At 37.4% G+C, this 13,543-nt stretch overlaps 1 long non-coding RNA gene across 1 annotated transcript; it reads right to left on the bottom strand.

Moving 5' to 3' along the window:
• Positions 1 to 3,337: 3,337 nt before the first annotated feature.
• On the bottom strand, positions 3,338 to 6,366 carry LOC140930151 (uncharacterized). Its single transcript, XR_012164821.1, has 3 exons — positions 6,094 to 6,366; positions 5,199 to 5,297; positions 3,338 to 4,600 (listed from the first exon to the last, which is right to left on the bottom strand). It is a non-coding gene; the product is annotated as an uncharacterized lncRNA (long non-coding RNA).
• Between the last annotated feature and the right edge of the window lie 7,177 nt (positions 6,367 to 13,543).

Consider the following 13,543-nt stretch of genomic DNA (forward strand, 5'->3'; position numbering starts at 1 on the left):
GTATTCAAATACAGCTTTTTAATTTCCTTTCTTAAAATCAGTTTCGACATAAGTGTTTGTAGAAGTAATTCATTGCATATTTGCTCTCACCCTTGACACCATTCAAAAGTGTTGTAAAAGTGTAGCGGTCGTATTTGACTTCATTTTTGACTAGTATCAAAGGTGTAGTCACAGCCACTACTCTTTTGACTTTATCTTTGACGTGCGTCAAAGGTAAAGTCAAAGTTACCAGCATATTTGACAACGCCTTTGATAAGGGTTAAAGGAATAGCAAAGCATTGATGCATTTGACTTGATCTTTGACGCACGTCAAAGGAGAAGTCAAAGTTGTTACCAATTTGACTTCACCTTTACCGAGGTCAAAGGAGTAAGCACAGAGGTTATATATTTGGCGACATCTTTGACGCGCGTCAAAGGTGACGTCAAAGCCAATACCATATTTGATTTAACTTTTGACGCGTGTCAAAAGTGTCGTAAATCCAATTTTTCGTCCCGTGGAATTGCCCGACCGGTCCAGTTTCAGGGATGCTTCTTTTGTAAACTTCCCGTTGAGGGCACTGTCGAGAAAAATCTGTGGTCAAAAGTCTCTTTCCGCTTGTATTGCTTATCCACTTGTATGACTATCGAAACGTGAGGCGTAAGAAATCATTTTTCTGGACCGATGTTTATCTATTGTGTAAACGGAGGGAAGGTGGAGTTGAGTTAAGTCGGCGCAGATAGTCTGACTGAATTCGCGATCATGGCTTTGATGATTTTATATTGAGAAAACCTTTGGTAATTCATTTCAATGGTATAATTGAAGAATATTCTTAAATATCAGTTTTAACGACATGAAATATATTATTCATCGTGAATAATGTGTATAAAGGGTTTCGTTCTGATTGTTTGTCTCAGGACCGTCGCATAGATATTGATGGCGACGAACTGCAGTACACGGTCGAAACGTCGCGATCATTATCTATGAAACAATCGTTAGACAAACGATTAACGAAACCCTGAACCCTTCATATATCAGTTACTCAAAATTAATTACTCCCTCACCCACATCTAGTATATATGAAGTAATATAATGTTGCCTTAGAGATCTCAAGCATAGCCCGAGTAAGAGGTAAAACAAACGAAAGAAATCCAAACGAATCTGAAATGTACACATCACTAGAAAATTCAGTTAACCGAACGTTTCCTAAGGAAGTTCGAAATCAGCTATCGAAATCTTGTCTCATTTGGAATTTAAAAACGCCCGCGACCTAGATCTTTCAGTGTTATTAATTGATCGTTACAATTACTCGCAATGCTTTCTTTGTAAAATCTTAATTATTTATTATCTCATATTTTAGTTTATCTATTATATTTGTCCACACCAGCTGTATAAGTTGCCACTATTGACCTGCTAACCAAATAAACCATGTATGTATGTAGTTATTCATTATCATAAATACATTTACCCCCCCCCCCGCGGGGGGGGGGGGGGGGGGGTAACGTCTTATGATCGTCGCAGACGTGCAGCTCAATGACTTTGAGAACTACTTTCCACTATCTATTCCTTGGAATTCTTGGTGGATGTGTGCATTGAAGGCCAACAAAATCTGAGTGTGTAATCGATTGTCATTTTATAGTAAATGTGTTGGATTTACCATTTGCTTGACCTATAGCGATATAAATCAGTGTTAAATTAGCTAACCTGTAGTATATTGTCGTCCTTTTGCCTCAAAAGCGGTTTTTTGAGCGAATTTGAAGGATTTTTAGCTTGCCCGGTTTACTGTTCGGCTTATAATAGAAGGAACCGGTGAACGGCAAACTCAAAATCCTTCAAAATCGCTCAAAAAACCGCTTTTGAGGCAAAAGGACGACAATATACCACAGGTTAGGTAATTCAACGTTTATTTAACATTGAGTTATATACATTAACTTATCGCTATAGATCAAGCAAATAGTAAATCCAATGCATTTACTATAAAATAACAATCGGTTACACACACAGATTGTGTGAGCTCCCTTTAGTGTGTGCCGTCTTGTTCTCCAAATCGTGACCCTATCCACTTCGAATTTGTATATTACTCTTCTTTTCTCAGTATTCATTTAGGAACTGAAATAACAAATACGTTCATACACTCCCGTAGTTCCATCGAAAACGATACCCGATTCCAGACCAAAATGGGCAAACTGTATACCCGTTTTCAGACCAAAAAAACCCAAAAAAATATATATATATCCTTCGGGGCGGCAAATACCTATATGGCTTATGTAAGGGAGTACCCCCCGGGACATTTACAATAGAGGACTTTAGAACAGAATGCTTTCTAGCACTTCAATGACTTATCATTCTGTATTCGTTTATTGACACATATACTATATACAAGTACCTTTAAATTTTGTGATTAATATTTTAAGTAATTTAGCTTAAGACTCTAATTTCCCCAATTAATGATTCTATTATACTACTATAATGACTATAATTTCTTATTCTTAAGTTGAACGTTAAACAAACGTTGAGTGCGTGATCTTAGTCTTTCAACTTCCTAAACTCCAGTGGATTATTATAAAATCGAATCATGTTACATTGCCTTTGGCGATCTAGCAGATCAAGGTCAATTTTAGTCTCTTCTTCATCAGACAAACTTCTTGTGCGTTGGCGAGGCTTAGCACTGTTTACTTTACTAATGGGTTTTTTAAAAGCAAATTAGCAAAAATTAGTTCAGGTTGAATTCGCCTGCGTAGCAAGTGTTTCCAATCGCGAAAGTTGAAACGACAGCTGCAATAGATGTGGAGGATCTTTTTTGCTCGCTCGCCTCGCAGGCTAAGATTCAGCTGTTCAGCTTATTAATTGCTTGGTTATTGGTTTATGAAACGGCCGTTTGTCATTCTGGCTCGTGTGGGTGAGTGGGTCCTCATAGAAATGTAAAACGCAGTACGTACGCGGATGATTCGTGATTCAGTGTACTTCAGTGCTTTGTAAAATTAAGGTTACGTAGACATGAAATTCTTTCGCAATGGCTAATAAATTTAAAAAAATCACAAAGTTAAGGAAACGGACAATCATTTGAAAGCTCCCCGCTGCACTGTAAAATGAAAAGAGCCAATTTGGCCCCAAAAATGGGGCCGAAACGGGTGAGTCCAGAATGGTACTGTTTTGGGGGCCAATTCAGCCCCAATGAGATGGGGCTGTTTTGGTACCAAAATTTGGGGCTAAATTGACCCTTGCATCGGCGCCAAATTAGACCATGTAAAGGGTCAATATGGAAAACACTAGGGCCATTTTGGATTTTCCAGTAGCCAAAACATCCCCCTCAAATTCTGGCCCTCTCAAAAACTACCCCTCCAAAAGTAGCCTATTCAGCCCCATATCGGGCCATTATGGTTTTTTTAATTTGGTTGGGGGCCTACAGATTTTTTCCCTTAACTAGGTATTGACAAATAATGAAACCAAACTAAGGCTTATTCAAACATTTATTCAGTTCTGAATAAGTTACTGTGATCTGTGTACATCATAACAACTTGCATCACAACCTATTTATGTAACATTACCTTTGGTTAATCTCAACTTTTCTGGATTGAACATTTAGAATTATTGCAGGAATTAAATTTGGCCAAGAGAGACACTTGTCTTCGGTGCGATCAAAGTAACTACTTCTTAAAACGGTTTTCACAAAAGACATAATCAGCATCATAGTAACACTTAAAACCTATAGTGAAAATCGAAAATTGAAGTTGTAAAGGGTTTCATTAATTAAAGCTCACCAGAATTAGAGTCAATTAAGGTTTCTTCTATAACTCCCCTTTTGACAAAAAAAAAAAGTGCTAGTGCAAGCCTTAAATGACTTGACCTAATCCTTTTGAAGGCTGGTTTTCACTCGTGACAAAGTCAGGGTCACAGTCAGAGTAGTAACAGCACTTATCACCCAGTGAAAATCAAAAATCAGAGTTGCAAGGGAAGTCATAACTAGAAGCATGATGGAATTGGAGTCATCACAACTTTCTATTCTTCAGATTCTGCTTATGATGTAGAAAACCAGATTAAGCAGGGATGGAATTATTGAAGGATAAACCACTTACCAGTCAAAATTGTTGTTCCCATGCTTTATAGTTTTCACTAGATCAAAAGTGAAGCAGTCATAATTGGAGTAATTATACCCTGTTAGTGTTTTATCTAGATCAACACTCTATGCTTTTGATTATAGTTCTGACTCTGTATCGTACTAGTAAGCCAGCCCTTAATGACTTGGCAAATGTTTTAAACTATATTTTACTCCACAGATATTATGTTTAAAAAATCTTGCCAAATCTTGGTCTATAAGGGTGAAAGAATACTTTCATGAAAAAAATTTCGACAATTGGGCTACACCTCATGAGAACTGAGGCATTTGCCAAGTCATTAAAAAAGGGAGGAAACATTGACAAGTGTCTACCCCAGTCCACTTTCAAGCAACGCCTGATCTAGAAAAGTCAAGATGGCTTTGCGTTGGGTGTATGATACATTAAATACATAAAAACACCCAAGCAATACTATCACTGCATCAATCTTCTTCTGAGGAAGCTGGCAAATGATGCCTCCCTTTGTCACAACAAAATCCTGAATTTTCCTGTCAACATCTGCATCTTTCTGCAATAAAAACAAACGTGTAATTTTAGAAATGATAATAACAATAATCAAAACATAACAAACAGTGCGTTCACATAAAAAGTCAGTATGGTCATAACAATACTATTGTCAAAAAAATGTTGGTTTAATTACTTCTTTCCAGTTTTCAGGTATGCATGTATGGTATACTGTATAAATTATAGTTTGTTGAAATTATGCTTTCTTTATGTTATGCGAAAAAGAATGATAGCATAATTATGTCTAATACATTCACACATCATTGAGGAGGTAATTACAGTGTGCATGTCCTGATACAAGAAGATTATTTTAGTACATGTACTTGCCACCATTCAAGAAATCTTGCAGCTGTAAATCAAAATTCATTAAGTATTATGTAGCCATTAGTATTCTGTGAGATTTGGTGTAGTCTGGTGACAGGAATGGCCCCCAAGGGATACCCTCATAATAAAAGCTAAATTGCATCTCCATTTTGTCTGATTTCCACTTGTATCTGGGCTTTCCAAGCATTTAGGGTTCAATGTACAGTTGAGTTTGTAGTACTCCTGTGGTATTTTGTATCACAATATCACGAAAAACATTGTATTCCCAAAACACCTACCTCTACAATAGTGATAACTTCCTCCCGAAGTCCTCTTAGCTCTCCGATCAATGCCGCAGAACCTTGTTCACTACCAAAAGGATTCCCACCTTTCTATTTCTGCCATAGGAGAAATGTTATTAAATTAAAACTGGTTTCCTTGGAGCACCAAGTTTATTTACACACGGTTCTGAGTAATTCTGGGAGCAAATTGACTGACAGACCCTCTTACCTCAATCACACTTGCAGAATTCTGCAACCTAAAATTCTATTTCCTAATTTTATACATAATTTTATTATTATAATTCACATTATTCTTTCAACCCTTTAAGCCTTACGAGTGATCAGTATCAAATTTTTCCTTTTAATATCAGTGCTTTGTAGAACAGAGTGCTCATGAGAATTATGAACATGATCACACAATTTGCTTGATATTTTATCAACTTCTTCCCACTGCTTGTGTAGGAAAAAAATAGGGGCAACAAATGAGAATTCAAATTTTGATCTTAGGTAAATTTCTCTATTTTTAATGCATTTATTTTGCACTTATTTATCAGACAAGAGAAATAATGCATTGGTAAGGTAAAACTTACTTTAAAACAAAACAAGTACTGAAATCTACAGTGTAAATGTATAACCAGACCACACCATCTTTACCATCTTCTTTAGTTGAAATGGCTTTAAGGTTTTTTCATTGGGTTTATCATTCCCCCTGTTTTAAATAGGGGACAATGAGGGGATGGAAGAAGTGCTTTTTAACTCCTCCACTGGATAAACTACAGAATACAGGGTCACTTATTTCCTTATCATTAGATAGGGTGGACTTGAGTGACCCTGAATTCTGTTTAATCAAACGTGGTTAAAATAACTCAGACTTTTGCATTAGGTAGACAGAAAGCGAATCATGTCAGCTTACCTGGTCCTACTATCGGCTTTTTCCAGCAAAGTCTTGATTCTTGGAGAGCGTTTGTTATACTTGTGCAGTTCATCTTGAAAACCGTTGCGCCTCACGAGGCTTCTTTCTCCGATTCTTCACGACGAACTTCAAGAGCGAAGCGATGGATCAACGACGGCTCATAGTTCGAAAATATTTAGTAACAACACCTTGAATGTCCTTTGATGCTATCGAGAAGTATTATACAAGACTCCTGATCCCCAAAGAAACTGGCATGTTCGGAACCGTTGCAGTACTTTCAAATGGACGCCAAAAGGACGACACCAAAGCGCATGTGCGTAGAGAAAGCCCGCTGACCAGTTGTGTATTGTTCCCAAAATATGTTTTCGATAGTGTACTTTAGCCTGCGTGGCAGGCGTTCGAAATTTTAAAAACCTTTTACTTATAAATCAGAAAATATATGTGCACGGCTGGGTCTTTGTTTGCTATCAATACCGCACCGAGGGATAATTATTGTACTGTAACGCCCTCCCGGCATTTAGTTTGCGTGACGCATCATGTGATGTTATCGATAGTGAAATCATGTGCAAAACATTCGGGAGCGTGATTGTAGTTTTGTTTCCGATTTGTAGCTTCGCTCGAGGCAAAGGTTCGCTCGAAACCATGATTTACGTTACAGTCTTCTCCTTACGCCCCTTTTGACGGCAAAAGGCGGTCGCTCCGCATAGACCTTGTTGGGGCCAAATTGGAATTTTTATTTGGCTATCGGAAGGGCCAAATTGAGAGGAAGTGCCAAAGTAGCTTTTAGTGTAGCCAACTCAGAAATTAGATGGGCCGAATTGGTACCATCTAGAACTGTTTTGACTCTTTCTGTCCAAAACGGCTCAGCATGTTCCAAATCGGCCCTCGAGAAATTGGGGCCGATTTGGCCTTTGGGGTCGATTTGGCTCTTTTCATTTTACAGTGTGGTCTTCGCTTATTTTATCATATTTTATCGGTATCTGACATTTCGCGTTGGCGTGGGGTCACGGCTATCATATAGTTTCAACAACAAACTCGGAACCTTTATAACGAGAAAATACTCAGTCTAATAATGCGTTTGTAATTAAGTATGGGTGAATCAACAAAATTCAGAAAGGGGTGATCGGGACACTTACCAGCTATAAAGATACTTTTTATTCTACTGAGAGTTCTTTAAAAATATCTCAGAAAAAACGGGTTGCTGCGGTCTCCTGAGCCCTCCCCACCCCATAAATCCACTCATGTTAATGCGGAGTGACAATTAAACAGTAATCACTAAACCGGACGCGACGAGGAGCATTTTTAAAACAAACATCATTTGTTTGTAAGGAACAGTTTAAAAGCAAAGATAAATATTTTCAAAGAATGAGTTGAAAAGGGAGTTTAAGAGGTTGACCCTATGTAATAAACTCCCAAAAGAAAAATCTTAAAAATGTTCTAACATTAAAACGTAATGTTAAAAATGTACATCCAAACCATGTAATTAATATCTTGATAGGATTTTCAGGCGCAGAGAAGAGGTGGTTTTCTTTTTCAATTTCAGTTCCTATAGAATTTTACACAGACGTACTAGAAATTTTAGTTTTGAGTCTCTAAGAGGACTGTAGCCGTCTATGAAAGACTGTAGCCCATCAAGTGTTTTGAAGAGAAGATGACGATGACTTTCGATTCATATTCCTGTTAAGAGACTAGGGTGACAAAACCGGAAGCACTGGACCTGAAGAAAGATTCCCATGCGGCAGTAAAATTTATACATGTAGGTAAATACGAGCATGTTGCGCATTTAAGCAATTAGTAATGAATCATTTTCATTGTTGAATAAAAAAATTGTATTGTCAAATGTCTAAGGATTAAGATAGTTTATGTTCCCTTGAATTTTTCTAGCTTCCCATGATAGCTAATAAAACTGATTGAAGAACGGGCATAAAAGGGAAGCCCATGGCTAGATAATTTGTTTTTCTTTTGTTTTGGGTATGGTAACCACGACATAGATTCGTCTAGTGGTCTGTTAGTGAATAAAAGTTCCTCTTTCTCAGATTTTATATTAAAGTATTTACAAAACCCGCTTCGACCGGTTTAAAAGCAGTAAAACCAAATACAAGACTCAATTACACGAGAGTTCACAAGAAAATAATGGCCATTTTGGTCAATAATTAAGGCAAAGAAATTCGGTAAACATGGCAAATGAGAAGACTGACTGAGAACAACTGATGCGGTGACCGAGAAACTCAATTTCACTGTTCTTTCACAACCGTGTGGTTTGAGTATAGGACTATTAATATTGGGAGAACATCGCTGAACTGTTACATGTAAGGTGATTACTGAGCACAAATCGTCTAAGTAATAATCTCAAGAGAACTTAATGTGTGTGCCATGTGGTAATTTTGGGAACGCCTTGTGGGTTATCCGTCGTCTTCTTCTTCTAGTGCATGAAGTTTGCTTATGTGTTAGTTAGCATGCGGCATTAGAAAAGAGTTACACTTCTGGCGAAATCGTGCCCTCTCACTCAATTTTCATACCCACGGTCAAATCTGAAGGATGCCGCATTGTTTACACTTTTATGACGAGCACTTAAACTCAGTATTTATTTATTATTGTTTTTATTTCCGCAACTCTCTTACTAAGACTCCTTACTGCATATAATTAGCGACAGATTGAATTTTAAGGGTATTTCATCAATAACCAGTGCATGTTGAAAGGAAAATTATATGGTCACCCGGAGAGGCGCTGGGAACGCTGGGAACGCTGGGAACGCTGGGAACGCTGGGAAGGCGCTTCATTTCCGGCCTACTGTGTTTGCTACACGTACACGCGCGCGGTAGTACTAAATCCTGGTCTCAAACGTGCCACTTAATTTGAGTCGATTAATTGATGAGTTCGGCACTCCAGGAGTACAAGGTCCAGGTTAAACCTACTCCTAGCTTGTTTTCCATTTATACATGGGCAAACGGGTCATGCAGTTTACAGTTTGGGTAAATGGTAAGCAAAATTCAGAAAAGGTAAATTTCCTCCGGAATAGCGTTTACCATTTGCACAAACCAGTTCCATTTAAGGGAAAACGGCTGAGAAAGCCTGAAACTGGCATGGTATCAAATACGACTTTTTCAATAGAACACGAATTTCCGTCCGGAAAAACAGCATTACCTTTTCAGATATTCCCTTACTCCTGACAACGACTAATTCACATAATGATCACATTATAATAGAATATAGGGTTGTTTATCATTAACAAAATGTTTCCGGAAAATCCAGTCGGAGAGTAAATTAAACAGGATTTTTAGGGTCATTCCAGTGGAAAATTGAAAACCCTATATTCTATTATAATATGATCATTACTGAATTAGTCGTGGTCAATGTCAGATTCATTTCATCATTCTAGTATCCCTAATGAGTAATTAATTAACACAGTCACCAGGCGTACTGATTAAAACTTCTGTCATCTTAGTTTTCCTTTTGCACCCTGTATAATGTTTTTTTTAAACTTTTTATGAAAGTCTTCAAATGTCTTCCTATGAAATGAAATTTCTTCTAATGACAGCTTTGTTAATTTGACCGAATACAGTTAGATTTTCAAGTTTCTTGTGGGCAAACAGGTCAGTTCACGGTTTAAAAATGGTAAGCAAATTTCACAAAACGTAAATTTCCTTCCGGCCATGATAGCGTTTACCATTTGCACAATCCAATTCCATTTAAGCGAAAACGGCTGCGAAAGCCTGAAACCGTATGGTATCAAATACGACTTTTTCAATAGAACACGAATTTAACAGGATTACTTTTTCAGATATTCTCTTGCTCCTGGCAATTTTCCACTGGAATGACCCAAAAAGTCGTGGTCAATTTACTTTGCGTCCGAATTTCCGGAAACGTTTTGCTATTTATGTTAATTAGTCGTTGTCAATATCAGATTCATTTCATCATTCTAGTATCCGGAATGAGTAGTTAATTAACACAGTCACTAGGCTAGTTAAAATTTCTGTCATCTTATGCAGAATGCAGATTTGAATCGTCTAACGACTTAACTGCCTCGATTTCTAAATAATCAGTTGTCTGAAACAGTGTTTCAGATTACCCATTATATAGAAATCGAGGCAGTTTAATAGTCTTTTGCATTCTGCATACACTAGAGAGCCCGTTGGGGGATTGGGGAAGAGACGAATTACATTTCAGACTTAATAATCAGTCAAGAGCCTGCTCCTGAATCAGTCCTTTTATAGACTTTTTTAAGGAGAATCCTGGCTTGGCTTGACTGCAAACCATGTATGAGTCCTTCGAACATTGAATAATCAACGAAACAAGTAAATTAAAACTGTTTCAAAAGAGTTCTCATTTGGCGGTTTAAATCAGAGAGTTTTTAAACCAAGCAGAAAGAGAACCGATTGAAACTGAAACTGAAACTGAAACTGATAATATAGATGCCGAAAAGACTTTTTGCAAATAGAAGAAATGGTATATTTTTCTTTCAACTTCGTTTCCTCAACTGTGCTTTTAAAAAGACCTTTCAAATCAAATTCCATAGGGGTATTACCCTTTTTCACTCCTTCCTCCTTGGTTGTCTTTTAATCTTTATTTTAGTGTGATAGAGGATTTTGAAATCGAAAGACACTACTATTCTAGCTAATAAGGCCCTAAGTCTTACCGATAGAGTCACCCCACGTAAAAGAATCCGGAAAATTTTTGTTCGTGAAATGCAAAATACCGGGGAAAATTTTTGCTTGTGGAATCCAGAATACAGCTAAAACGTGTAATCCAGAATCCAAGACTGTCTTGAATTCGCTTACACGGGGCGAAATCGAGGCCTTAGTAGCGCGAACAGTCGTGAAGTTGTTAGTGGAACGAAGCCGATTCTCGACAAGACTAATCTATACTGATCATCGACAGTTGGTGTCGAGAACTTGAATCACTAACGGCAAGATGGTGTTACGGTTACTCTGACCTTGCCTAGTCCCTAGGCCTCATTATTATGAGCGGCCGATGCGTTTCGGGTCACGTGGTCCGAGAAAGTTTTTGAGGCGTAGACAAACTCGGTGAAGTGAGACATTTTTTCTTACTTGGGGCGGAGTTTTTGGAAGCGGACGAGCTGTCAGTAACTTTTCCGCGCTAATGAAAGATGTCCAGCAGCCATGGAGAGTAGAGAGGATAAAGAGGTTAACCGAGCATTTTTACTCTCTGCACGTTTTCATTGTTGAAAGTCCTTTGGCCTTTCTTCTTCATTTATCTCATTAAACTAATTTGAACTTTATTTTATCTCAAAAACTATTTGTAAGCTAAGCAAAACAGCGTCGCAAAAAATTATTTGATCAATGATCGGATGGTAAGTTAAAGAATTAAGTTTATATTTATCCTTGGATATGAAAAACTATCTTTCCTTTCTCCATTTTCGCTTGCTCCTTTAAATTTCTCGTTATCAGTTTCACTTCGAAATATTTTATGTAATTTAATTTTTGGATTTGGAAGCTTATCAAACTAATCGGACAGGCTGTTGAATTTGGTCTCTAAATTTGCTAGAATGGCAACAAACTACTGTTTCAAATCTTTTTATCAATAAAGAAATATCATTTTAATGGTTCATTTGAAAATGAACTAAAAGAGAAATTACTTGCACGTTATACAGTAGTATCCTTTCCGATTCAAAATAATATTTTTGTTCTTTAATAACAGAAACCAGGTTAGTTATGTTTGTAATAGTGTCAATAGTGCCGATCTTTAAGCGAAGAATATTCACACGCAAAGTTATTTATAGATTATTTCAGTTGGACGTGTGAACTTTTCAAAAATGCAAAAATGCTCACGCATGCGCACTCCGAGATTGTCTAGGCGTCTCCCGGCCGTTCGTCTTGGATATGTCACCGAAATGTATTGACCGAGAACGGCCTGGAAAGACGCCGTATAGGGACTAGGCAAACTCTGACCCAGAGGGACTTAAGGGTGACGAGAGCACTTACCTATGAGACTTCCATAATATGGAACGACCGTGTCGATGCGGCCAACGGCAATGCCAAAAACTGCAATAAGGTTTTTTAAACGCTCTACCTGTTTGTTTCACTTTTCGATAAATTTCCTAGCCGTCAATGCTTCGCGATCGACCAAGACGAAAAATTTCCTCAGTTTACGTGAACAATGGTCGACGGTGAAACAAGAAGACGATTTTCTTTATCTTTTTTTCAACTGACCTAAACTTCGATACAAAATTAGGAGTTTTCCCCTCAAAAAAATTCACCCATGCATTTAGCAAAAATGCTCGAGGAAAGTGTTGAGCTCAGCCGGTTCATAATTTTCTATTTCATCAGCCGGTTCATAATTTTCTATTTCATCAGTAACTTCCTTGTCTACGCACCAATTCTTCCAAACTGAGAGCCATTAAAACCAGTGCTTTTCGCAGTGTTTTCGTTTTTAGAGCAGTTTTTCAGCTCCTCTACAGTTGTTTCAGTCGCAAAAGCAAATGTGCTGCAAACGCCAACCATTGCGGTTTTTGCTCGAAATTGGTCCGGAGCGGATTCAAATTTTGCGCCATTTAGATGGTGCATTTGATTGGTTCTCTGTGAGTTCCTTTGTTTATTAGCTAATCAGAGTGTCACGTTTGTTACTCTTTTCTGCACTAAATTACATTTTTTCTGCACTCAGTTATTCTGCACCGTGTTACCTAAACTGCATTTCTCTTAGCCAATCACAATGGAGAAATTTTTTCATGTATATTATTAACAAGTAAAACCAAGTGTTCAGGGACACCCGATAGCCGTCACACAAATACATGGCCATCCCCAAGTCCAGATGAAAGAAATGACTCCACGGAAAACTCAAATAACGCGAAAAGGAATAAGATTAGGTACATTAAACACAAGAAATTAAAATAGAGTTTATGTAACGTAAATATATTATAACCTAAGGTAATATATGGTAGTTTGGTCTTCTAGCTGAATTTATTTCTTCAATAAGTTTGTAATTAAGTCAAATCAAAAAACCTGAATCCTTTTTTCACCAATGACTATGTAGTTTGTTGACGAGACTATCCGGCAAACTTGATAAAGCATGATGGGACTTGTTTTATAGGTTGATACTAAATTCCGGTGTATAAAGCTACCCTGGGGCTTCACAGCGGTCAAACGAGTGAAATTTGCAAAAGTTAAGCGAAATACTTCAAAGTTAAGGTTGCTACTTTCACTATCGAAAGTTTAGAGTATTACCAACATCCTGTTAGTTTACTAAACTTTTTAAAAGTTTACTAAAAAAGTTCTAAGTGATTGAAAACCGATGCTGACGTTATTATCGGCGCCATTTTCAAACATGATTCTCTTTTAGCGCGAAGCGTTTTCAGCGAAAAAAGCTCAAAATTTTGAGAAAAATGGAAAGATAGTTATGTTGACTAACTGATTTATACATCTTTGCCCATTTTTCTCTAACTGGTAAATGAAATCCCAGCAATAAAAAACAAAAATAACGATTTAGACGTTTG

This window comes from Porites lutea, chromosome 3 (assembly GCF_958299795.1).
Source record: "Porites lutea chromosome 3, jaPorLute2.1, whole genome shotgun sequence".
Taxonomy (NCBI): domain Eukaryota; kingdom Metazoa; phylum Cnidaria; class Anthozoa; order Scleractinia; family Poritidae; genus Porites; species Porites lutea.